At 41.0% G+C, this 26,958-nt stretch overlaps 1 protein-coding gene across 2 annotated transcripts in view; it reads left to right on the top strand.

Annotated features, from left to right (window-relative positions):
* The first annotated feature begins 1,274 nt into the window (after positions 1-1,274).
* LOC135707992 (protein O-mannosyl-transferase TMTC1-like) overlaps positions 1,275-26,958 on the top strand; it is an 860,006-nt gene continuing 834,322 nt past the window's right edge. Inside the window, exons 1-2 of one of the 2 annotated variants that reach the window (XM_065229915.1) lie at positions 1,275-1,806; positions 1,964-3,179. The gene's annotated coding sequence lies outside the window, so the exon portion shown is untranslated. Of the gene's footprint in view, positions 3,180-26,958 lie in introns of both variants that reach the window. The other variant, XM_065229914.1, reaches the window with a different exon arrangement.

Below are 26,958 nucleotides of genomic sequence, written 5' to 3'. Positions count from 1 at the left end.
AAATTCGGGTTTTTTTTTCATTTTACTGTTTGACTTCAATTTACAATGTCTTCTAATGTTGGTTTCGACCAAGGTCGCAAATACTCATTTCAGCTAAAATAATGTTTTTCGGAATAATAAAACCAAAAGATGGTATGATGCCATGTTTAACTTGTAACTCACAAGAAGAGGTTACAAAGTATGCGTTTGAAACATAAAACCTGTAAATTTTGCTTTCCATGAGTCACAATCAGCGATTTGCTGATCGCTGAGTGAGTGAGTGAGTGAGTGTGTGAAAAAATCGCTGATTGTGACTCTCATGAAGTGAAATAAACTGGTTTAATATGTCAAACACATTATATGCAACCTCTTCTTTTATCTTACCAATTCAAAATAGGATCTTATTATTTTGTAATTAAAAAAAAAAAACATTGTTTTAGCTGAAATGAGTATTTGCAACCTTGGTTTCGACTGGTTTATTGGAATTACTTTATGGGGTGGCATTCTCAGTCTTGAGTAATAACAATGTCTACTAGATACTGATAATTCATCAAACCCCCATCACCAACTTCAACCAGTACGGCAGCCTTTGTTAGTATAGCGGGGCTAAATACTTGCTAAGCATGATGCACCATTTCAACGAACAACTAAACATGATTGCGTATGTGAATGCCCGTGTTGTGGTATCTTAGGAAAATATACAGCAGCATCAATTGGGAGAAATGATGATGCACTTTTGTTTACATTTGCTCATTATATTCCTTACGTCGCGGAAACTTTTCCCAGAAAATTACTTCGTGGCCAATCATTTTCCTCAATGCATCTCTACACTCACTCTCACCCGACCGAGGGATAGTCCTTGAGTACCACCGTCGTCGTGGGTGGAATGCATCTCTGACCGCCTTCTCTCTTGAAAATCCCTACTCATGTCTTACTCTCTCGTAGCCATTCTCCCGCTCCCCTCTCGCTATTTGGCTTCAGTATAAAGGAAGCGAAGAGAATCTGCTCCCACCGTTCGCCGTCATCCTTTTTCCCAGAATTCGACTCTGGTCAAACAGGGAGAAGTGCCAGTTTTCCACCAGGAAGTAGCTCTAGCCCCAACAGCGCGCGACACATGCAGAGCAAAAAATGAGGAACACGAACTCCCCCGCCTAGATTTCCCCCGCTGCTGCTGGCTCTGTCCTGGCTCGGTATGTTGCTTTCGCTCGCACCGTAGCTCTGTCTGTCAGGCAGGCAGGCAGGCTGTTATAGTCGGAATCGAACGGAACCTCAGTCAAAAGCCGACCGAGATCGAGTTTGGACGCGTTTTTCGGAAGATCCTTGCGCATCGCCGCAACACCGGTTTCGTCGTTTTCCGTCTATCCGTGGAGGTGGAAAAAAATATTCGTCCGCCCCTCCCGGCACAGTTTTGTGTACACAAAGTCCGATTTTCAATCGAACAGTTGAGATCAGTGGATGATTAGATTGAATTGGTCCACGAGGGAGAAAAGTTTGTTATCCCAAATAGAATCCATTGAAGGCTGACCCACAGTTGTGGGTACCTATCCTCTGCTGAACGAGAAGAACTTTTGGGAGGTGAAAAATTTTCCGGGTGTGTTTCCTCCCGCTGCGGCTGTACAGACGAAAATTGAGGCTAACAGCTAACAGCAGCAGCAGCATCGAGAGCGAGAGTTTCACGTTCACGTTTCGGTGTTTTGCTTCAGTGAGTCGACAGGAAATTTATTGGAAGTGGTGTTGAGACTCTGACCTGTCCCTTGCAGGCCCATCCAGCTGTAGCCGTCAGTCTAGAACTTGAGCCAAAGTATCGGAATCGTTCTCCACTCGTGTGTAAGGATAATTGTGATAAAATTCGATGAAATTTCAACCTCCCCCAATCCTCCAGAGGTAGGGCAGAAGAATAACGAGGATCCAAAAGGCCAACGCCGACAAGGGGCGTGTGAGTGTGTTTTATTTTCATCGTACGTTCCGTTTCCCTCCCAAATAGACCTGACGGACGTCCCGTGACCCGTTCATTTAACATTTTCTGGATCGTCGCGCCCCAAGAGAACGTGTATGCGACGGCGACGACGAGTGCGAATGGGAATGAGGATGGATGATGCGATGATGGTGTCCGGTTTTCGGGCAGGACGGGGCGCTTTTATTTGGGACCATTAGTTTAGATTAGTGCATGCAGGGCTGCAGCTGCATCGGCAGTGTGTTCGAGGTTTCACAGCAAAACAAACCGGGAAAAAAAAAACTGCTGCATTCCTCCGACCATCACTAGGGCTAGACTGGGTGGGGGTTGCATAGCGAAACGGAACAATCGCCCAGGTGAAACGGGTCGAACGTGTATCGAAGAGCGAAATTTATGGGTGTTTACGTAGTGACATATACTCAACTGCTGGGTCGAATGTGTGTATAATGCTTGAACTCTGCATCGTCGAACGGAAGTGATTACCCCCGGGGGTGAAAACTGTGTCAACTCGGCCATTTTCAGCACTTACCGACGAAACCTCGGCTTAGGAACTTTTCGGGTCGCACCAAAGTGAACATCGCCTGAAAACTGCTCATAAAATAAGTGCATCCGACGAGTCTTATCGCGTGAGAAAAGTGGAAAGCCTTCTGGAGGTAATATCCTAAATCAACACTTGGCGAACGGAACATCATTGCCCCTTCTGGAAAGGACGAACCAAGAGAAGATATATTTGAGTAAAAACCGGGTTAAAAGCAGACGTAGAATTTCTGATAAACCCTTTGAAAGTGGGAGTCAACTGGCGGAAGCTCGAAAAAAAGGTGAATGCGAAAGAAGAAAACAGCAAAGGGAAGTTTACTACACTGCATCTTTTCTGCGGTTTTAAGCTGACTCGCTGTGCAAGGGAAAAGGTGGATGGAAAAGTGTGAAAGTTTGTTCCCACTATTTTTTAATACCGTTATTATTACCCACGTTCGGTGCGGTGGAGGCTCCTACGAGCGGAAGAGTGTGTTATAGGGAGGTAAAAGTGTGGAGTGGAGTGAAATTCTTCATGGCTCACGGCTGAGCTGCGTGCTGTGCGCCCGATGTGAAGGTAAATTCAATAAAAAGAATAATTAATGCAATCTGTGAAAACACGCCGGCGAGTGGGCAGAGATAAACGGGCAAGTTGAACAAATTTCGCTATCGGAAGTTGAACGGAAGACCGTCGTTTCTTCGTTCAGTTGTAGCCAGCAGGTGGAATAAAAAGGTAATTTAAATATATTTTCTTTCTTTTTTCTTCGTGACTAGTTTCAAGGTTAACGATAAGAAGTTTCGAACTGCAATAAGAAATATGATTGGTGGCAGTGTCGTTAATCAGAAGAGTTCCTCTGTGACGATGATGAAAGCAAATTTATTTCTTTCGTAAGCTGAGTTGGGATGTAGTTGATGTCAGTTTTTATCGACGGAATTTTACAACTTTGTAAGAGAAGTTGCTGAAGACAGTGATGATCTTGACAAAGTGATGTCATACTTAAGAAGTTGAAGCAATTTTACTGTTATTATACGGCGTTAAAATGAAGGGATTCGTCTGAAAGCAACTGTTTTGGGGATTTGAAATTCATCCACCAAGCAAAGAAACCGTTTCTCTTTTCCGGAGTGTTTATTTGAGCATCGCTTGTTTGAAGCTGTTTAAGTTATGGGATCTCAGATCAGTTAAGGCACGAACGGCCGGAAATTTTCTTGTATCAACTTAGTGTGCTTTGATCACTGCCATAGTTATTCATTAAGGGTTTTCTTAGCTTTCAACATAATCGTCTGCTGTGTACTAGTGGTACGTTGTGTAAAGGCTTATCAATACTTTTAGATAGTGGTGTTATTATTTTTTTTAATAATAGAAATTTTATCACATTTGGATTGTCTGGGTAAATAATATGACCTCGTGACCATTAGGGGCTCATCTTATTTCACTTTTAAATAGATGAGAGGGTATGTAAGATTATGTGGCAAGCAATGTTTTACGTTTAAGAAAAAACAATGTGACGAAATGGGGGAGGGGAGTATTTTTGTTTACTATATTTAGCGTGATATTATTAATGCATGGCTCCTTAGCGTGAGAGGCATGGATGCAAACCACTACGCTTGGCCCGTCCACAAAACCCTGTGTGATTTGATCTTCTTATCCTGGGATGGTAGGTGCTTGCATAAACGTGGTGACCAATCACTTCCACAAATTTTTGAATAGTTTTTCAACAGGATTCACATAAAGGAGTATTGATTTTATCGCCAAGCCACTCAATTGTGACACATCGAAAATGGTCTCGATTTTGGCAACAAAGATGAAGTACAGTCAACTCTCAACAACTCGATGTCCACTAGCTCGATATCGAGCTATATAATCATAATAAAAAAGAGTGTCATGGCTACTGCGATAGCGAATTTGTATGGGATTGTTATTCTATTCCTCGATAATTCTATAAGTCGTACACTGTAGTTACGTTTCCAAAATCGTGAACTGTCTATACTGCCATTATATTAGGAAAGTTTTGAATCACTTCAGAAAGCACTGAATAACTTGAGAAAAGCTTAGGATCACTTTGGAAAGTACTGGACCATTTCAGAAAAAAATAGCTCGTACAGAACAACTTCGAACTGTACTAAATTTTACAAAAGTTATAAATTACTTCGGAAAGATTGGAAACACTGGATCCGTGTATTCAGCTCATAACATATTTAATAACTTCAGAAAAGTTTGAGTTCAGGAGGGAAAAATGTTGAATCACTCAAAGATAGATTCACTTCCGAAAGTGTTAAATTCTCTGGTCAGGTTTAACACTTTCGGCAGTAATGTAACGAGTTCTTGGGAACGTCTAAAACATGAACCTGATATAAACGTAGAAACCTAGCACTGAAACAGTAAACGTACAGGTACAGGTTTCCAAAGGTTTCCAAAGGTAACATCAATTGTAATATCTCTTGTTCTTGTTTCAAATATTTGCGTAGTGATGAATGCGTTATTGACACGCACATATGCTCGAGGAGTTTGGCATTCCACTTTGGCTAAAAGAAGCAAAGGTTGGGTTCACGAGGTTCCTTTGCGAAAGTAAGGTTAACACATGGGATGTGCCATTTTGCATTATTCTACATACATTTTTATGGTTGCTGTTCTTTTATGCTGGCGATTGATTCATCCTATCTTTTTTTTTTTTCCTTTGGTTTGTTTTTTTCGTCGATCTTGTTTTCCGTGCTTATTCCGATTTATTTGATGTTTATTGCATGGAATTAAAAGATAAAAATGAAGACTGACCACTCATAAGCATTGATGTTATAATTATGCGTAAATAAGGGAGTTGGTAATTTACTGTCACACGCAAGCCTGCAGCTAAAATTTCATTACAATAAACTGTTTGGAAAAATCAGGCTGCGAGATTTTATTTATTCTCTATCTACGCTGTTCGCTTGGAATGTAGTTATAAACGGCCGCCCGTGTGCTGGCTGTTTTGTTTCGCTCTGGACGATGGTTTTTCAAAAAATGTACTGTTGCCACCTCTGCTCAAAACATCCCGGCGGCGCCGACTGGGATTGAACCCAGGCCTGCTGGGGTGAGAGGTAATCACGCTTACCACTACACCACCGGCGCCGTTAATTCATACTATCTTAACAGCAGTCATAAATTATAACTACTCAATATTTCACAAATCCACCTCCTCCACACACTTCGAAAATCCTTATTTTACACGTGATGGAATCCATCTTTGACATAAAGGATGACACGTTAACAAACATGTCATGTAAAATTAAGTGCTCCGAGAATGAAAAGTTTGTTACTCGACGAAACGTACGTTTGATTGAGCTGAATTTCGCGTCTATCATGACTTAATTTTATGTCAAAATTGACGCTCGTATATGTCAGTCTCAGCACCTACTTTTACATGAATTTTTCTAAGTGTGCAGCATAAATCGAACAGCTACGTACAAACCAAATTGGTAATGATTTATAAAACGCCAGAGGTATTCTGAGTAAAACACATAAAGCGAATCCATATATATGTATCTTAATTATTTGTTTTTCGATTTCAACTATCATCGTATCCATAATCTTCCTCTTATTTAGCCTAGTACTTACTTGATACTTGATGGGCTACGAATCGCCAGGTTGATTCAACGCCGAACGAAGTACTCTTCTCCATTGGACTCGGTCCTGAGCCAATCGCTTCCAGTCGCCATGAACGTTTAGCGACCTGATGTTCTCCTCAACTGCAAATAGCCAACGTGTCCGAGGTCTACCCCGGAGTCGACGACCTCTACCGGGTTCTCTGCTGAATATAATATTTGCTTGTCGTTCTTCCGGCATCCGCACTACATGCCCAGCCCACCGTAGTCTGCCGTGTTTTATAAGCTTCACTATATCCGTACCGTTATACACTTGGTACAACTCGTGATTCATGCGACGCCGCCAGATGCCATTCTCCTGTTTACCGCCGAGTATTGTTCGCAGCACCTTACGCTCGAAGACACCAAATGCTCTCCGGTCAGACTCTTTTAACGTCCACGATTCGTGGCCGTAGAGGGCTACCGGAAGTATCACCGTCTTATACAGAGCGAATTTCGTTTTCGTTTGCAGGCTACGGGACTTCAGCTGGCTACGTAATCCGTAAAAGGCCCTGTTTGCAGCTGCAATACGTCTCTTCACCTCACGGGTAACATCATTATCGCATGTCACTAGTGTTCCAAGATACACAAATTCTTCCACTACCTCAAATTGTTCACCATCTAACAACACTACACTACCAACACCACTATTGCTCCCACGCTGTCTACCGGCTACCATGTACTTCGTTTTGGTAGAACTTATCGTGAGCCCAATCCTCGCCGTCTCCCTCTTAAAAGGCACAAACGCCTCTTCCACTGCTCTACGGTCAATTCCGATGATATCGATGTCGTCCGCAAAGGCAAGGAGCATGTACGATCGTGTGATGATGGTACCGTTCCTCTGCACACCAGCTCTCCTAATCGCTCCTTCAAGAGCAATGTTGAACAGTAAGTTTGAAAGTACATCACCCTGCTTCAATCCATCTAAGGTCACGAACGAGGTCGAAATCTCATCTGCAACCCTTACACTTGATTTCGATCCATCTAGCGTTGCGCGAATCAGTCTAATTAGTTTCGCCGGAAAACCATGTTCTAGCATAATCTGCCAAAGCTCATTTCTCTTCACTGAATCGTATGCTGCTTTGAAATCAATAAACAGATGGTGAGTCTGCAAGTTGTACTCCCAGAATTTATCAAGGATTTGACGCAGGGTAAACATTTGATCCGTCGTTGATCGGCCCTCACGAAAACCAGCCTGGTATTCACCGACGAAGGACTCCTCAAGCGGTCTCAATCTGTTAAACAGAACGCGTGACAGTATTTTGTACGCCGAATTCAGAAGAGTTATTCCTCGATAATTGGCGCACTGGAGTCTGTGCCCTTTTTTGAATAATGGGCAAATGAGGCCATCCAACCAGCTAGCAGGCAGTTCTTCGTCCTCCCATATCTTCGTTAGAATACGGTGGATTGCTTGATGCAGCTGCTCACTTCCGTGTTTGAAAAGTTCGGCCGGGAGCTCGTCCTTCCCAGCAGCCTTATTGTTTTTCAGCTCACGTAAATATCGCCTTTTTAACCTCGTCTAGCGTTGGAGGCTCCACAGCTTGATCGTCGTCTGCGATGTTTACTCTGTTCCTCGATCCTCCCTCACTCTCTCCATTCAACAATGTCTCAAAATGTTCTTTCCACCTGGCAGCCACCATTGTTTTATCTGTCAGCAAATTCCCCTCAAGGTCATTGCACATGGCGGGAGATGGCGCTGTTTTACTCCGCACACCATTGACAGTCGCGTAGAACCTTCGCATATCGTTCTGTTCCATACTTTCTTGCGCCTCAGCAATCACGCGTTCTTCGTATTGCCTTTTCTTTCTGCGGTGGGTTCGTTTCTCATCTGCCCTTGCTACCTTGTACCGCTCTCTGTTCAGCCGGGTACCAGACACTAACATCCGGCTTCTGGCAACGTTCTTCTCATCCGTCAACCTCTGGCACTCCTCATCAAACCAGCCATTACGTGGTCGTCTTTGAGCTGTACCTATCACTTCTTGTGCTGTTGTGTTCACCGCTCCGTGGATTGTGTTCCACAGATTGTTGAGGTCCTCGTTCACGTTGATTTCGCTAATCCGCTCATCAAGCTTCTGGCGGTACTCTGCAGCAACACCTTCTACTGACAAGCGATGGATATTGAAACGCATCGATCTCCGGTTCGTTGAATTCGTAACGGTCGATAGACGCGCCCGAATTTTGCAGACAACAAGATAATGATCTGAGTCAATGTTAGGCCTCCTAAAAGTCCTTACATCAATGACATCTGAGAAGTGCCGGCCATACACCAACATGTGATCGATCTGGGTGCAAGTTTCGCCATTTGGGTGTCTCCAGGTGTGCTTTCGGATATTCTTGCGTGCAAAGTAGGTGCTACTGATGGCCATACCTCTAGCAGCGGCGAAGTTTATCAGTTTCAGGCCGTTATCATTGGTTACTGTATGTAGGCTCTCTTTACCAATGATTGGACGACTTCCCTCCCGACCTGCGCATTTGCATCTCCGATTACAATCTTCACGTCGTGTTTTGGGCACTCATCATAAGTTTTATCGAGACTGTCATAAAACGCGTCCTTCACGTCATCGCATTTATCGTTGGTTGGCGCATAGATGTTGATCAGGCTGTAGTTGAAGAATTTGCCCCGAATACTTAATACACAGATGCGGTCGCTTACCGGTCTCCACCGCATAACACGCTTCATCTGCTTCCCGATCACTATGAACCCTACTCCATGTTCTGCCCTATCGCCACCGCTGTGATAGATATGATACTTGAAGGAAGTGTTGGCGATGGGATCCACCGCCCGGAATTCACGTTCTCCGGATCTAGGCCACCGTACTTCCTGAATAGCAGCTACGCTCACATTCACTTTTTGCAGTTCACGAGCCAAAAGGCCCTCTCGTCCAGGTTCATTTAAGGTTCTGACATTCCAAGTACCGAGTTTCCATTCATTGTCCTTATTTCGTTGCCGGGTCGGTTGCCGAAAATTCCGTTCGTTGTTTTCTCTTTCTTCGTTTTTCTGAGTAATGTTGGGGGTTTCAGTATGCTACCTTACCGGGGTCGCGATACCTACATCATGTTGGTGGGGCTGCCACCTTAGGTGTAGCTGACGTGATACAGCATTTCTTATTCAGCCGCTCGCTCCGAGACAGACGCTGTTTGAGCCGCACCTCCATGGTGAACAGACGCTCGAGGGTCGCACCTCCTCACTTTGCTATCACCACGATCCGGATCCATGTTTTTATCGTGGTGACATTGCCCAGGCTACGCTACCAGCATCTTTTGCTGGCAGTCTTTGTCATCGGCTGACCCGTGGAAGCGTGAGGTGGAACTTGTGAGGACCAGAGCTGTTGGGACAACACTCCTTCCAGTTTGTCGACTCACCATTTGTAGCCCAGCCTAGTACTTGTGACTTAAGAATGGGCCTCGGAGAAACAAAATTCCGTTGGGCCATTACTTCGGTTAGTGCAGTAAAGGTTTTTTTCATATTGCGGAGGTTTTGCTTTGATAACATACTGGTAGTTTTGGGAACTTTGTTTTGCTCACGAATGTTTATTAAATTTTTGAAATTGTTCAAGGTTTTTCCTGTAATTAAGAGAAAGTCAAGTATGATATGAAATAAATTAGAAAACACACATTTTGGTGGTTGGAAAATGTTGACGGAACTTTCGGAAACTAGTCATAATTTCAATAAGAAAGGATAAAGGGACTTTGTAGACATTCAGGGAACATTAAGGAAATTTTCCGCCCCTCGTGATTTTGTTGTGTAGCAAATGCCACCTTTGCCACCTGTAGCGTACGGTGCTGATCGATAAAGTGCAAATGTTTTGCAACGTACCATATAAACTAGATAATACATTATTTGAAACAATGTCATCAACGTCAGGGGTGGACGCATCGGTATTTTATTTTTATTTTTTCCTTTGGTTTGTTTTTTCCGTCGATCTTGTTTTCCGTGCTGAGCACTAATGCTACCGACGTGCCATGAAGGCAGCTCCCACACCTGGACCCTACCTATCGACCCATCAACTCATGAACCGGGGACCAACGGCTTTACTTCCCATCCGAAGGAAGGCGTGATCAGAAATGTTATGCCTCAGAACATCCCGGCGGCGCCGCATCGGTATTTTAGGCAGATATATATTTTAAGGGCGCATACTAAGAAATTCAATGACTTCCTCTTTCAATTATATCACACAATTATCGAGGCAGCAATCGTTAACTTATTAAGAAATGAACACCATTGTATAACGTATAGCGATTACATCTCAAAACCAACGCATTATTTTATTCTGCAAGTGCTGTAATCTCGATGTTTGTGTTGCTTTGGCCAGAAATAAAACGGAAGGGCAAAAGTCTAGGAGGGATGATTGATTTGGATTGGTGTATTTTACTGGTAATAGTTATATCATTTTCAATCTTCTTTCAATTTCAATATGTTTTCCGTCGATCTTGTTTTCCGTACTGAGTACCAATGCTACCGACGCCTGGAAAGTAGCTCCTACACCTGGCCCCTACCTATCGACCAATCAACTCACGGACCGGGGACCAATGGCTTTACTTCTCATCCGGAAGGAAGGTGTGATCAGAGATATTATGCCTCAGAAAATCCCAGTGGGTTTGAACCCAGGCCTTTTGGGGTGAGAGGCAATCACGCTTACCATTACAACACTAGCATCACTTTGTTAATTTTCATGATGACATTGTCATTGTAAGGGGTAACTTAAATTTGTCATCAATAAGCACGCCAAAATATTAATCTCCCGAGTGCGATCAACCAATTACAACGGAGACGTTCTCATTTACTCAATTCTATGATATATATATTTAGTATTACTTATATTCAATCTCAATTGCTTATACTTCAACTATCTGCTAAGAGAATGCAAATCTTCATTCAAGTGTGAAACGGCATCATCTAAATCCTTAAATGCAAAAAATAACACAGTATTGTATGCAGAAAGATTATTGTTACAAAGTCTTTAATATACATAATTATTAGGAGGGGCCCTATTTCTCAAGGGACTTGAAACTGAAACATTAAAAACAGTCTGTTGGGTTCTCTCAGACAAATAGGTTTCAAACCATTTATATGCAGTACTTGTAATTACTAAGCGCTTGATTGAACGTAACAATAAGGACCTAGAAATTGTTTCAAATGTGCGTTTTAGATCCAAAAACCAACAACAATCATTTTTTTATGCTCCAAGTAATCTTTCTACTTTGTTTATATCAAATTCAACGCGATTTCACAAGAATGATCTTACCGATATCCCGATTGTTCTGGTATCAACAAACTAAACACTCCAACAGCTGGCATTACGCAATAAGTTCAAAAAATGTCTCTAATATGCGCAACATGTTGATGGGATGAAACTCTTCGGCTTTAATCGCTCCAGCAACTTTTTGAATAGGAACCGCTAAGGTTCCTTCCAAATTTGTAGCACATGTTTAGTTTGCAATGATTCATTAACAATGTGGCCAATGACATGGAAGCAATCTTGAGTAACTCTAGCATTAACATTATCTACTCCTGCCAATTTTCCTAATGAAAAACAAATAACTCTAAGTTCATCTAATGAAATTGAGTAAAAACCTTCAAATCACCAACTACTATTAACTGGCTGTTTTATTTCGTCAGGTTCATCGACCAATTCAATGGATTGATTAATCAATGAAACACTGTCTACAAAATAATCATTAAACTTAGCTGCAATTACTTGTTCTGACTATTCTAATGTGCCAGTAAAAGTTAAAGACCGTGGTTTCACAATTTTCCAAAACTCTTTATGTTGTTTTGATGCTGAACAATCTTCCTCTGGACATATTCTCAACAAGTTTTTTTTATCGATTGTGAATATTTTTTATGCGCGATTGTGTGCCTATTCCAAAGATTATCAAAATTTGATCTGCAAAACTTTGTGTATCATTTGACTCTCTTACGTTTAGGACGCAAAAGATCCAAAGAAACAAACTTTTGCACAACTTAATGATTGGTATAGGTTTTTAAAGCGTTAAAGCGTTAGTTAAAACAGCATCTTAATTATCGGTCACGAATAGAAAATCCACGCTTCTCTCAGCAAGTTTGTTTTAAATATTCCTTCCAGCACTTCAATTTTACAAAATCATTGTTATTATTGATATTATCTGATTTATTAATCACTAAGGTCTCATGATATTTTTTATTCAATTCACTATCTGAAACAGAATTAATAGGCTCAAAATTGGCGTAAACAATTAAAGCTCCGCTGTGCCTGAAAATACGCGTATACTCATATACCTTTTGTTTTAAATTGAAAAAAATCAACTTAACGTTTCAAATGGTTCAAATTTTTGATTTTTTTTCATTTCGTTTATTTGACAGGCTCAAATGGTATAACAATCACTTAGCGGAGCCGAGTAATATGGAATACCAATTTTGGTACTCAAAATACATAAAAAAGATATCAAAATGCATTTTATTATAGGATTTTCCTGGGTGGCGATCAAAGCGGCGACAAAGCGATCTTCTCCCGTTTACGCAACTTCTTTCGCAACATTTTTTTTTTCATTGAACCCGAATCGTGATCGCTGCTGCTGCTGCTTCTGAACATCGTTTCCCGTTGCATGCTTTCCGCTACTCTCGTCGGTCGTCACGTCCATTTCGTTATTTTCAATCATCATCTCCAACCCCGTGTCCGTTTCCTGGTCGCTAATAACTAACGACTCACCTTCCACCACTACACCAGCATTCGTACTGCTGCTGTTTTGTTTTCTTTCACTTTGCTGCTTTCCGTTTTCCTTAAGTTGCTTTTCCGGTTCCTTCCGAGCCTTCTGCTTGGGACAGGAAAGCTTCCGTTGTCCGTCCGCCTTGCACAGAAAACATTTATCTTTGTTGCCATCATAAAATATATTTCCTTTGCGATTGGCCTTCTGCTTGGGACAGGAAAGCTTCCGTTGTCCGTCCGCCTTGCACAGAAAACATTTATCTTTGTTGCCATCATAAAATATATTTCCTTTGCGATTTCCTTCTTCACATCCATATATAGGTATACCGCGAATCCCTGTATAAACCTCAAAGCATAGATCAGTTGGAAATTTATCCCGGATGATGCGTTTAATTTTTCCATATTTCCCCAGCACTTTATCCAGCTCGTTGTCGGGTACCCATACACACGCACATGTTATATGAAGTCACCAGCATGCGACATGCGTACCTTTGCCGTCGTTCCATTCGCATAATGGAAGATTAAATCCTCCGAATTGTATGTCAGAGCATGGAGCATCGCTTCCTCTGATTTGAACTTCATAAAGACTCCCCTTTTCTAGCAAATGTCATAAACAGCTTCCATCTCAGCCGGATCCGCGTCGAGTGCTTTGGCGAAATTTACAATCTATCCGATGTTTGGTTTAGCATCACAATGACTGAAGCTAAACTTGATGGTGTTTTTAACTTCACACATCTTGCACCGTAGCAACAAAAGGCACCGAACTGCTAGCAACGAACAAAGAGCAACTACATGATAGCGAGTCCCGAAAACAGGCTATCGCGTGGTTCACACCGAAATAAAAAATCGACTGTTTCTGTAGACAGCTGTGGGACAACTGCAAATTTTAGTCATCACGCCAAACAATATTAAAATCACCAGCCAATATATTTAATTAACTTTAATCAAGGAATGCCTCCAGCAAGTTCTCTAAACTACAACACAACGCTGGTCACTAGAACTAGGAGAATGATACAAAACACCATAATTACCCGTCTTCATGCCACGTACAACTGTAATGCCCAAGAACCAGTTGCCATCAATAACCTCGTATGTACGAAGGTTGAATTGAACTGATTCTTTGACATAAATAGCAACGCCGCTAGTGGGTCTACAATGCAAAAATCTAGCAGAAACATTATATCTAGGAATACTATACTGATCGAAAGCTTCAGTTTCTACAATATGAGTTTCCTCAACAATCTGACGTAATGCTACGTAGTTTGTTGACAACCCCGCAATATTCAAATATAAAAAATCGAATTGATTCACATTCCTGGAACTTGGCTGCTAATTATTGAAACGCAAGCTGCTTTTCTTCTGATCCAAATATCTTTTATATAGCAAACATTCCGAGCTAAATGCGACACGGTTGACGTCCAAGTTCGTTTTACGTTTACGTTCAAACAATTAGTACATTTCAATACAGTTGACGTACACTCCGACGTTTTGTGTTGTTGGATGTACCTAGAGCACCTCTCACATTTTTTTTTACAATCCATGCTATTGTGCCCAAATTCTCCACATTTGAAGCATCGCAACATATTAATCGCAGGAACTATCGAGCACCGATCCAACCCTACAATAACTTGTTTCGCACATATCAACTTTTTCATCTTTTATACTGAAGGCTAATGAGCACTATTTTCGAGATGTCAAAACTGACCACAAGATGATAACCTGGTCTATCATGCTAAACCGAAAAATTGGTGCCAAATCAAACCCTAGATGCAATCAGCAATTAAAGAGATTTCGACAACGTCACTTCCTTCCGTTGGATTAGCCTTCAATCCTACAACACTCTGATGCTCAAAGAGTGTACCACGAAGAGCTCCAAAAGTCACAGTTCCATAAACACTGGTGGGTAAGTAATGCATGGGATGGTCTTGAAGGCTGCAAAACAGGCCATTCAAATTAAAGGGCGCCTACTACCTGGTCGGGACTGCCGGAAACTGGTGGCACTGATATGCAAATATAGGTTCTGGATGTCGTGGAAACCTTCTGTTAAAATGTTCCTCTAAGCTATCTGACGTTACCTCTCGCTTGAAACTTAAGCTACAGCATTATGACGAGAAAAAGTGTGAAGAATTCTTTAAGAACCTTCACAGGTATCCTTACGGAGCCCGTATCAACCGTACTCATAAGTACCTCATAAAACACCGCAAACGAAAGAGTATAGTGCGCTTATCAACAATCCCGATTACCAGCTGGAATGTGTGAACGTGAAGATCATGTTGACGGATTGCCCGAGCAGATTCCCGAAACTGACGGTCACTCATTACCAGCGAGCCCTACGCTTGGAGATATACGTTGACTCCTGGCAGTGATGCAAAATATCATGACACTCACGTGACACTCGTCTACGCATCAACCGACTATCGCTGACGGAACGTTTTGTCACGCAGTGAGAGGTAAAACCAGTCCAGTCATTTCAGCTAAAAAAATGTTTTATTAAATTATGGAATAATAAGATATTATGATAATAATTGGTTTGAGTAAGCAACAAGACAAGATTGTAAAGTTTGTGTCTGATACATAAAACTTGAAAATTTAGCTTTGACAGAGTCACAATGAGTGGTTTTCTGATCGCCTTTTCGCGAAGAGTGAAGAGCGAAGAGTGGGAGAGATAATTGACAAAATTCGCAGAAATTATGTGTTAAACATAAACTTTACAATATTTTCTTGTTGCTTACGCAAACAAAATATTATCATAATATCTTATAATTCCATAATTTAATAAAACATTTTTTTTGCCAAAATGAATGGAAGGAACCCTGATTACCAGTAATGGTCGCTGCTCACAAGCAAAACGTTACACTCGCTGCTGATGATGAAAAGCACAACGAAAACAGTGAAGACTTCTGCAGTACAATCATGAGAAAAAGCGAAACGACAGAAGAAAATGAAAACAATGCCTACGCATTCCAAGTTCGTCTCGGCAGGCGCCACTGTGTGAGTTACAAACCAAGCAGGCAACATGAAACGGAAGCTGTTGGGCTCATTCACCAACACACTTACATATGCAAGCAAAGCAGCAACTGCTTCAAAACGAACACAGATGAGTGTCGCGATTGTCGGGAATGACCAGATCGGTGATGGATCACAACCGAAGACGACATTCACCAGTTGCTTTTTACTTCTTTCGTCAACTTGATGGATGGTCATGAAGAGAGCTTCGACGAGCACATTGATAGGAATGTACAAAGCGTTACTACCATCAGCTGTTTGATGATCATGATTGTGATAGGTCGCAACTCTGTTCCTGAGTATGATGACAAATGGAAAGGCTAGTGGCCAAGATCGCATACCCACAGAGTACTTGAAGTATGCAAATTCCACTATTTTGCTAGAGTTGAAGGATTTGTTAGAAGCTGTGTGGACCGAAAATAATCTTCCGAATTCTTGGAAGAATAATCTCATTATTCCGATACCAAAAGTTCCTAACCCGTCGTCGACATCACAATATCGCCGGATTTGCTTATTTAGTTCTGCTTATAAACTATGTGCGATGTGGGTTCTCGAAACGCTTCAAAAGTATGTGGGCGATATAGGGCATCACCAAGCTGCATTTTTGTACGAGCGATCAACCTTCGATCATCTTTTTGTGGTTCAGCGTATTCTTCAAGAGCGATGGAATTGTGACGTTCCAGTGGCTGTTATGTCGTTAGACATCGAATAAGCGATTGACATATTTTACCTCAAATGCCTACCAGCTTTTCTGCCCATAAAAGCATAACTGTCCCATATGAATAGGAAATCAAGCAAAGATGGGACAATTATGCGAGTATCGGCATTATACTTAAAGGTAAATTATACATCAAGAGAAGGTCTTTTTAATTACTCACTTTCTCATTTTCTTAAATTATAAATGTACATGGAAAGGAGTACCGCATGGCGTGATCAATCGAGTTGTAGAATATTTACGAGGCGATGTGGAACAGACACTCTGGCAATGGGAGCTTTCGCATCCTACACACTTAGAAATTATCGCCGACTTCGGTAATTTTTACCGAAATCTGAACAGCTGTTCGGTAAAATTTATGCAATCCAATTCAATTGCTTTTCAGCTACTTTGAAACTAAATCTCGAGTAAAATGACAAGATTTGATCATTTAAACAAGGTTGAACATGTTTTGAAATCATTTTCAAATTCAATAGCCTTTAAAATTAAGGTCAAAGTTTTACCGAACGTTCAGCTGTTCTGAATTCGGGAAAGAGTACACACTAAGATTTTGTTTTCGTGTTCGGTAAATGAACTAATCAGAAACCATCATTAGGGCCCATGCATTAATTATGTCACGCTAAATCGAGCAAAAATTTACCCCTCTCCCCCTATCGTGACGTTTTTCCTATACCTATTGCATTTTTTGTCACAAAATCTTAGACCCCCCCCCCCCTCCCTCCTTATAGCGTCACATAATATATGCATCAACCCTTAGTTGTGTCTGTCAAAACTGAGCGACTTTGTCGAAAACCTCAAATCTGTAGGAAGCATAACTACGGCGCTACAGGTTTTGGCCATGCTACCGCCTTCGCTGTCCCAATGTGCACCGGTTGTAAACAACCGTATTCTGCTGGTACAACAAGGTACCCAAGCAGCACACTTCCTTGAAATAAGTTGCTGCAACTTGATTGCGACTAGAACAAGGTGCATACAAGTAACCACAATTTGCAGTGACCAGGGTAGTCCACTGCTTAGATGCGGCTATAAATGACGATTATGATGGTGATGATGGGCGATCACCGGGATGAAGAAAGGTTCTCGAAATACTGGATTCCGTCAACATTTTGGTGCTTCCACAGTCGAGCATGAATCATCTTAACACTGCTCTCGAAGTGGTGTGAAATTGTGATGAACAAACTCAAAGCTCAACCGTGTGTTGTGATGTTCCAAATGAGGAAATAGTTACACTAAAGGGTGTATTCGATAAAAATGGCACTCACATATTTACTCACCAAAATTAAACCGATTATCGGATTTACTTGAAATTTTCAGGGAATGAAAATCTACTAATGATTTATGATTTACAAAATTGGTTTTATTAAATTTCGTCTCCCATCCCAAATTCCCGCTCCTTTCTTTTCACTCCACCCATCAAATTTTGTACAACAGATTTTCCCAGTATTTTTGTTGTTTTTACTCAATTTTTTTTCAACTCAAGCTCTGTTTTAATAGTTTGGGATGTTTGCAAAGTTGCATCTTCATAATTGCCCAGATTTTTTTTAATAAGGTGAAGTTCTGGTGAATTTGGTGAGTTCATATCTTTTGGCACAAATTGACTCCGTTGACTCGATACCACTCCAACACGTTTCGAGCGTAGTAGCCGGATGCTAGATCAGGCCAAAACAGAGTTGATCCTGTGTGCTTTCTTATGAATAACAGGAGACGCTTCTTAAGGTACTCTTCCGTGTAAATCGCACAGTTGATTGTTCCGGAAGCGATGAAGGGAGCGTTTATTTCACCACATCCGCAAATCGCCTTCCGGATCAGGAACTTCTTTGCAAATTTTCTATAATTTCTTCTTTCGAACATCCTCCGGAACATCGAACTTATGTAGACTTGGCGACGAAATATTCTTGCCCAGGAATTTGACGGTAATTGGCTTTGACGTAAGTTTCATCATCCATCACGATGCAACACGATTTGTTGAGCAACTTCCTATAAAGTTTCCGAGCGTGGGTTTTCGCAGTGATGTTTCGCTTTTCATTCTGGTTTGGGGATTTTTGCATCTTGTAAACATGTAACCCAGTTCGCTTTATGGCTTTCTGCACAAAACCTACTGACACCTTGGACTTTTAGCGACATCTCGAATTACCATGTCATCATCATCCTTGAAGGTTCTTTTCACACGAGACACAGTTGTATTTGTAATTTCAAGCTCTTTAGCGATCCATCGGTTGGACGCCTCTGGATTTTTGTGTAAGTGGACAACATTTTTTCACGAACAATTTATTGTTTCGACAACATGACTAAAACTCCAGAATCGACAACTATGAAACTAGACAGATGTTTACAATACACTATGAATAATATTTACTCAATTTTTAAGGTTTTTTTACCTAAGTTACAGATGATTTTTAAAGTGCCATTTTTATCGAATACACCCTTTAATATCATAATTCACGGGAAAAAATCCGTCCCAAAACTCGTGAACATCTAGTTACGAATTAAGGAACAAGTAAATTTTCGTCTACGTCAGTACACCATCAATAAAAATCATGGAATCGTGAACATTGTTCCACAAAACAAACGAAACGCCTGCAAATAAACGTTGCGGGCAGATATCAACATTAAAATAATTTTCAATATTTTAAATTAAGTGCAGAAGTTGTAGGAAAACAACTTGATGCAAGTTTCACCGGCCCCCAAACTTTCTCAACATATTAACGGATCCCTGGGCATCATGAACGCAGCTAACACCACCACCGGCTTCCATCGGAGCGGCGGGAGCAAGAACACCAGATGCGTTCAGGGATCCTTTTCTTCGAGGCTTACAGCCAATTTGATGACACGTCCCTGCCACTGGCATTTTGTCGGACTTACTTCTGAAGATACGGCTCATCTGCATTCACTTTTAATCAACAAACTATTCGGACCCGAGCACTCTATAAAGATAAATTCGACAACATCTGAAAATTACAGCTGCAGCTTTCTTTTGTGTTTTCTGTAGCGTTATGAAATCGATGGTCTCGCTGAATAGGGGTGAACTAAGTTCATGGATTTGGGATGTATTTTATGAAAATGTGATTTACTCAATTACATTAACGGGAACTAAGTCATAAATTCATCAAAGCAGTTCGGTTTATCGGGGTTTTTATTCACGAATACCGGTACGGTTTTTTGTTTGCGTGTACTACAAAATTTTTATTGATAAATTTAATCTATAAATTCTTTCGATAATGTTCAAATATTTCAACTCTCCAATAAAATGCAAATCACGCACCATCTCCCCCAACATTCCGACACAGTGGCCCATCTAATTTTCGAGAAAATTTCTCTCACATTCTGGCAAAACTCAATTTTCCATCTCAAAGAAGACACCTTTCACAAATTCATAAATCCCTTCGGAGTCGACAAACCCACCGCCAACCCCATTTTAGCATGTTAGTTCTTCTTTATCCATTCTCCAACACCACTCACTCGCCAGATTCTTTATTCATGGGAAAATTTGGAGAAAATGCAGCAGCAGACATGCAGTCTTTCCTATGTATGGGGGGAGGCCATGATACGATGGTACGATGCGACCTCGCTTCCCGCGTTGCAGCATCCCGATTCCCAAGTTGCCGGTCGAGTTTATTCGATTAAGGCGAACACACTGCGGCGGAGCTGAGATGGAGGTGTCTGACGTGCCTGAGAGTGCACGTGGAGGGAATCTTTTGGTATGCCCGCTGACTTACCTCCAGGTTTGGATTTTTGTACTGCATTCAAGAATTGTAGGTGGAATGCATGGAAATGGGAAGGGATTTGACTCTGGGGAAGGAAAAACAGAAAAAAAAATTACATGTACCTGTTTTGTACCGCGCTGGGTGGTACCGATGCCGAACAGCTAAGAGACGGAAGGTACATGCACATAACATGCTTTGCTCGTTGGATGCCAGATGGCGGAAAAGCTGTTTGTATATACATAGGAATCAACGGAAAAAGGAACGCATAAAAGTAGGGCAAATTGATGGGATTTTTTTTTACGGAAAAACAGCATCGAGGAGGAACTGTTGGGCTATCCGGTTGTTCGGAATAAATTTGTTATCCGTGAACAATGGGATTGTTGTGCATTGTTGATAATCTTATGAGGCTAATCCAGAGTTTGATCTGGTTTCTTCCAATGGATGTTCGGATTTTTATCAATCATCAGATTTTAGTTTTAAACTTTGTTTGTTACGATTTTTGGGCTTGGATAGACAAATGATTTCTCGTACAAAGGAAAGATAGGCAAGCTCACATTTTCTAGTATGCACAGATCTTGGACTTCAAAAGCAAAGGTTCGGAGAGTTGATATTTTTTCTGGAATGTTGGATTTTATCCAAATTAATGTCTCGTATTTAGTGACATCAAAAATTTCCAAAGATTTGAGGGGCCTGAAAAAAAAAGTCATGATAAAAGAGTGAATAAGTGAAGACCATGATTAGCGTCCATTTATCCAATGAAAGCGCTATGCCTCCCTTTGGTGAGATTGCCATGTTTGTGAAACTACTGGAAGTGAATCCCGTTCTGGTGGAAGATACTTATTGGATAGCGCAGTATAAAGTGCTTTCCGTGATGAACTTCTTGACTATAGTTTTAAGATTTATTGTATTATATATTACAAAAATTCGGCTCTAAGCCATCAGGTTAAACCTGATCAAAAAAAAAATTGAAAAAAAAACAAATATGAAAACAATCTAACTAATAGCGTCATTGTTGACGATCATAACGAAAACCCAAAACCACATTGGCTGCAATCAAAAATGACCAGAATACCTTCCGGGAGAGTGCCCAAAACTGATTTATACTAAAGCTCATCATCCACATTTCCATCAATTTGAACATGTAGAACAAAATAACCGATTCCTTACTATTTTCTCCCACACATGATCTTCAAATTTTTGGATGGGCATGAAATTCCTTTCTGAAACTGTCGCGGTTAAACATATGATAACGCAGTTAATATGTTAAATTGTTAATAAATATCGAAACATAGGATTATGAGCAATATTTAGCTTTGTGTGCGTCGTCAAAACTGTTTGAACTGATTGTCCTGGACTTCTATCACAGGAATGCTCGCAATATATCTTATCAGATCAACATGGATCACCCCTCACCATCCCTCTCCAAAGGGGGAGTTTGGTAAAGAGAGATGATAAAACCGATTTGTACCTTCCTTAAAAGTTGTCCTAGCTCGCTGTCTACTCTCTATATGCAATTTTCACACTTAGAGTACGAAACGGAACTATCAATTCTATACTTTCATCTCCTCCTCATCTATCGTATAAAAATTACCACTTCAGTCTGTTATTCGAAATTAGCATCTTCAACTACAACATGGATTTGTTTCCAAACGGTCGACTACCACCAACCTTGAGTCATTTACTTCTTTCGTCGTTCGCCAAATGGAAGAAGGCTCGCAAGTAGATGCGATTTATACGGATCTGCTGGCTGCTTTCGAAAAAAAAGGATCACGAAATTGCACTGGCCAAGTTTGACATATTAAGAATTGACGGTAACCTTCACTGTTGGCTGCACTTGTACCTAATTGGACGGAAAATGTCCGTCAAGCTTGGTGATCATGTTTTGTCTTCGTTTTTAGTTAAGTCCGCAGAATCACAAGGTAGTCAATTTGGACCATTCCAGCTATACATGAACGAGATCAAGCTATGTTATGTCCTCAACAAACCAAGTGACGCATTCTTTCTTCAAGAACAACTAAAGGCCTTCGCAGCTTGGTGCAAGACGAATCGTATGGTCTTAAATGCTTCTAAATGCTCTGTTATTTCTCTGCTCTCCACGACTACATTTTAAGTGGTACCTCTCTAAAACGTGAGAGCATTGTGAAAGATCTTGGAGTAGGGTTTTTGATCTAATTTCCGTCCTACTAAGCACAACCCGCGCTTTACCTCTCTTTGCTGAACGAGTTTATATAAAAAATGTAATATTTCTGTAAAATATGACTTGCAAATTTATTCACCTTTCCATACGTACCATTGGATTTGATAACGAGTCACAAATTGTTGAGATATTGTCTAAAATCTAACACTGCTTCTTGATTCTAAATTCGTTCTACGAGTTTCAATTCCGTCCTAACGCATTGAAACGCCATTAGATTTTCTTCGTCCTACGGATAAACGTAGAAAAAGGGGATTCGCTAGGAGCGCTTCTTTTGTTTTGAGAACAATGAGCGTAAATATTCATGCAATGCGCTCTAACAGGATTTATGTTGTAGCTAATGAGCTAGCGCATAGGAACAAACCTATAATTGATTTGTGCACGTTGAAATCATTGATATTATTGATCTTTTCTGATCGATAGAACGGAAATGGGCGATTACGACGAAGTAGCGCTCTACCCTACTTCTTGACTATTCACTGACGTTCAAAGATCGAGTGTCATACGTCGTTTCAAAAGCCTCACAATTGGTATTCGTTTTCCGATTTGGCAAACATTTCAAGGAAGTGAATTGCTTGAAATCTTCTGTTGTGGAGTGGGCGCCGTATTATCGAAACGGACCCAACAAACATTGAATGCTGAATAAGAGATTATTCAGGCAATAATATGCTTCTTCAGCTAAAAAATGGCTTATTCAGCTTTTAATCAGCTAAAATTGTTTGTTAGGGAATAAATAGAATCGAAGCCGTCCAACGGTAGATCGTACGTTACGTACTTCGTCACCTGCCATGGAATGACCGTATTATTCTTCCCAGCTACGCTGATCGATGCAGGTGGATTAATCTTGATTCTCTCAACGTTAGGAGAGATGTAGTCAAAGCTTCTTTCGTCAGCAACTTACTAATATCCAATATAGATTGCCCAGAGCTTCTTAGTCAACTGAACGTGAACATCCGCAGACGTTTCGTTCTCATACGTTTCTCAATATAGCTAGATCTAGGACTAATTATGGAATACACGAGCCCATCAAGAGTATGTGTCTTGTTTTTGACATTTGTCTAGACGTATGATTAGAGCTTCCATACCGGGATGTCCCAGGATGATAATCCCGGGATTGTTACATATCTCGGGATTTCCGAATCCCGGCAAATTAATTTAAAAATCCCGGGATCGCGTGTACTCCGGATTTTATTTCAATTTGAGACTCTTTTAACACTTTAAATCTTTCTTGGAATATCTGTAGCAGAAATTAAATCCAGAACTTTCATATCTTATGAAATATATCTCTTCCCTTCGTTTGCCATTCATTCCGATTTTTCGAAATAATTGCACACAGACATCACTTTTTGTATATGATCGTTGTACAAGAAGCACTCGTGAACAATATGATCTAGCAGTGAAACAAACCGTGAACATTTTGATTCAATCAGGTTGAGCGTCGTGAGATGTCCATCATTCACAGTTGATCGAAAACCATTGAAATGCATTGTTAAGCTGGTTGGAAGTACGTAGTGCTAGTCTCAACTGATGAAAAGACTCAGTATTTGCAGTTTTTATAGTCCTACCTTAGATTAGCGAGCGGAATCTTGTAAAATGCTGACTCCTTCTGGAGGAACTTCTATATGTCACTGACTTCTATCTTGGCTTCCATAGCTCTCTCTGGCTGTCATTCGTTACGTTGAAAGGTATGCATTACCTTTACCCGTTAGGATGTAATCTATGTTATCCTAAAGCACGGCAAAATAGATTTTACAAATACATTCATGAGAGAAATCATCCACCATAATCATCATGATCTGCACGGACTATTGTGAAATTTGGCTGACAAACATAATATCACGTCCCATTAGGAAACTTCTTAGATGTCAAGAGACATTTATTTGATTTCAGAGAACTTCATAGAAGTTCAGGGACCATTATTGATCTTCACCCGAGTAGCACACTTTCATCAGAATAAGTTACAGCAACTTGTTTATGACTGAAATAAGTCGTATATAAGTTTATACAATTTATTTTTGACAAGCGGACTACTAGGGCAGGATACTTCATGAGTTCATGGAACTGAGTTTAAGTTCAAGAAACTTTTTGAAAGTACATGAATCTTCGTATAACTGATATTCACGGATTTGTGATGATATCTCTGGATATTATTCAAGACTTTCAAACTTATTCAAGTAATGTTCTGAAGATATGCAAGTGTTCAAAAATTCAAAAGACGTATTTTAGACATGAATGTTCAATTGGTGCAAGTTTTATCCTTAAATATCCGATTTTGGTTACATTATTCATATTCAACATATTCAGGAAAATATGAAATCAAAAACTTCATTTATTTAACAAAAATCTTCAAAAGCCAGCTTACAATTTAAAAAAAAAATCCATCGGAAGTCTGCTTCAGCTTCCGCATGTCTTGAAACAACTTCACATATCATTTTTTTTCCTTTGGTTTGTTTTTTCCGTCGATCTTGTTTTCCGTGCTGAGCACCAATGCTACCGACATGCCAGGAAGGCAGCTCTCACACCTGGACCCTACCTATCGACCCATCAACTCATGAACCGGGAACCAACGGCTTTACTTCCCATCCGAAGTCGATCAATAACCGCTACAGAGGATGCCGCAGGGGACAACTGTTCACATCTTAGTTGGAAGGGGAACGTCCAGAGATGTCGCTCGAACATAATCCACCCACCAAATTCCCCATGGGAATTTCCGATCGAAGTCTTCTTGGAACATACTCATCCTGATCCAATGGTATGGCTCTTATCTTCCTGATATCGCGACGAGTAGTTCCAGATGCTGTTCGGACTGATACCACTCTGATTGCTCCATCTGCTCCTGGGAAGGTTCCGATGATTCTACCCGTAGGCCCTTGCTTTGGCTTCGAATTGTCGTCCACTAGTAGAACGAAGTCGCCGACCGAAACGTTGTGGGATGAACGATACCACTTTGCCATCCGCTGCAGAGATCGCACGTATTCTGTCTGCCATCTAGTGCGAAATTCTTGCGAGAGAAGCTGAACGAAGTGCCAGCGTGACATCGAGCTAATTTGCCGCTCCAGCAAGTTGACTTTACGACCGATGAGAAGGTGAGCATGAGTGAGAGGTTGAGCGTCCATAGGGCTATTGGAGATCGGTGTAAGGGGCCTCGAGTTCATGGTGACAGCAATTTGAGCTATCAGCGTGGACAGTAGAGTGATGCAAAATTTAAAATTTTCGCTCCACAGTACTTAAACGATTCCAAATCGGATTCTGACTAACCTCTCAAAATTTGGACCCATTTGGTGAGAAACTGAGATGGCACAAACCATTTGAAGTTTGTATGGGAATTACTATGGTAAAACCAAGATGTTTGTTCATGTCTATCTAATAATTCACCATATCGATCTGCTTCAAAAACTTTCAACTATACTTGTAGGAAATTTTTCCAGCTACAACTTTGCTCAAGACCACTTTCTGATTAAATGCAAGGATCGAAAGTTATCAATGGTTAAATGCGCTGATGTCTTATGATCATGCTCAATCAACTGCTCAGCAGGCAACATTGGTGTTTCTGGGGCATTGAATAGGACACACAAATCATGGCTACTATGTCACACTGCAAAATACACTGTTGCCTACAGAGCAGCTGCTTGATCATGTCATAAGTTTACCAATCTCTTAAATAATTAATAGCTTTTTCCTGTCTCGTTTGACATAGAAACGATTTTCAGCAAAGTTGTAGCTGAGAAAATTTTCTATAAGAATGGCTATCAAACTGTTTCGCAGCTCAATATGGAAAAAAACAAGAAGGCAATGAACAAAAAGTTGAGATTTCCTATAGTAATTTATATACAAACTTCAAATGGCTTGTGCGATGTCTGTTTCTAACCAAATGAGTTGTAACTTTGGGAGGCTAATCAGGACCCGATTTGAAACCATTTAAGCACTGTGGAGCGAAAAAGTCAAATTTTGCATCAGTCTAGTGGACAGTTATTCGAAGGTAGCAGAAGCTGCTTAGCAACCTTGATCGCTGACTCCGATAATCCTCCATGGTGTGGAAACCGAGCTGGAATGAAGTTTCATTCCACTCCCTTGTCGGTTAGAAAGTCGACCACTTCATCGTTGTGTACAGAAAAGTTGAGTTGCGCGTACATTTCTCGAAGGTGCTTAGGTGTTGCTCGGAAGTTCGCTGGCAAACCGTAGCGGTAGAAAAATCGAGTGAATGCCGCTAAGAACGCTGCAGTAGTAAGCTCAGACACAGCTTCCATATACACGTCCTTTGTTGTAAAGCAAACAAAGAGTGCGATGTACCCTTTGCTTTGTTTCGCACCTCTGGTCCTACATCCAACAATGCTGATTGGACCGGCATAGTCCACGCCAGTAATCGCAAATGGTGGATTCGGTTGAACTCGATCAGATGGCAGTGACCCATTTGTTGATACTTTGGTACTTGCTTAGCACGTGCACACGTCACACACTGACGATAAGCTTTCCTTGCTGCACTTGCACCACTAATGATCCAAAATCTCCTCCGGGATACGGCTAGCAGTGTTTGTGGCCCGCAGTGGTGATGGACGTTGTGGTCATGGTTTAAAAGATAAGATGTGAGGATA

This window comes from Ochlerotatus camptorhynchus, unplaced genomic scaffold (genome assembly GCF_037179485.1).
Source record: "Ochlerotatus camptorhynchus isolate MF236.1 unplaced genomic scaffold, CSIRO-AGI_Acam_v1.1 ptg000324l, whole genome shotgun sequence".
In the NCBI taxonomy this organism is placed as follows: Eukaryota; Metazoa; Arthropoda; class Insecta; order Diptera; family Culicidae; genus Ochlerotatus; species Ochlerotatus camptorhynchus.
The sequence above is the reverse complement of the archived record's forward strand: the minus strand, read 5'-3'. Positions and strand labels throughout refer to the sequence as shown.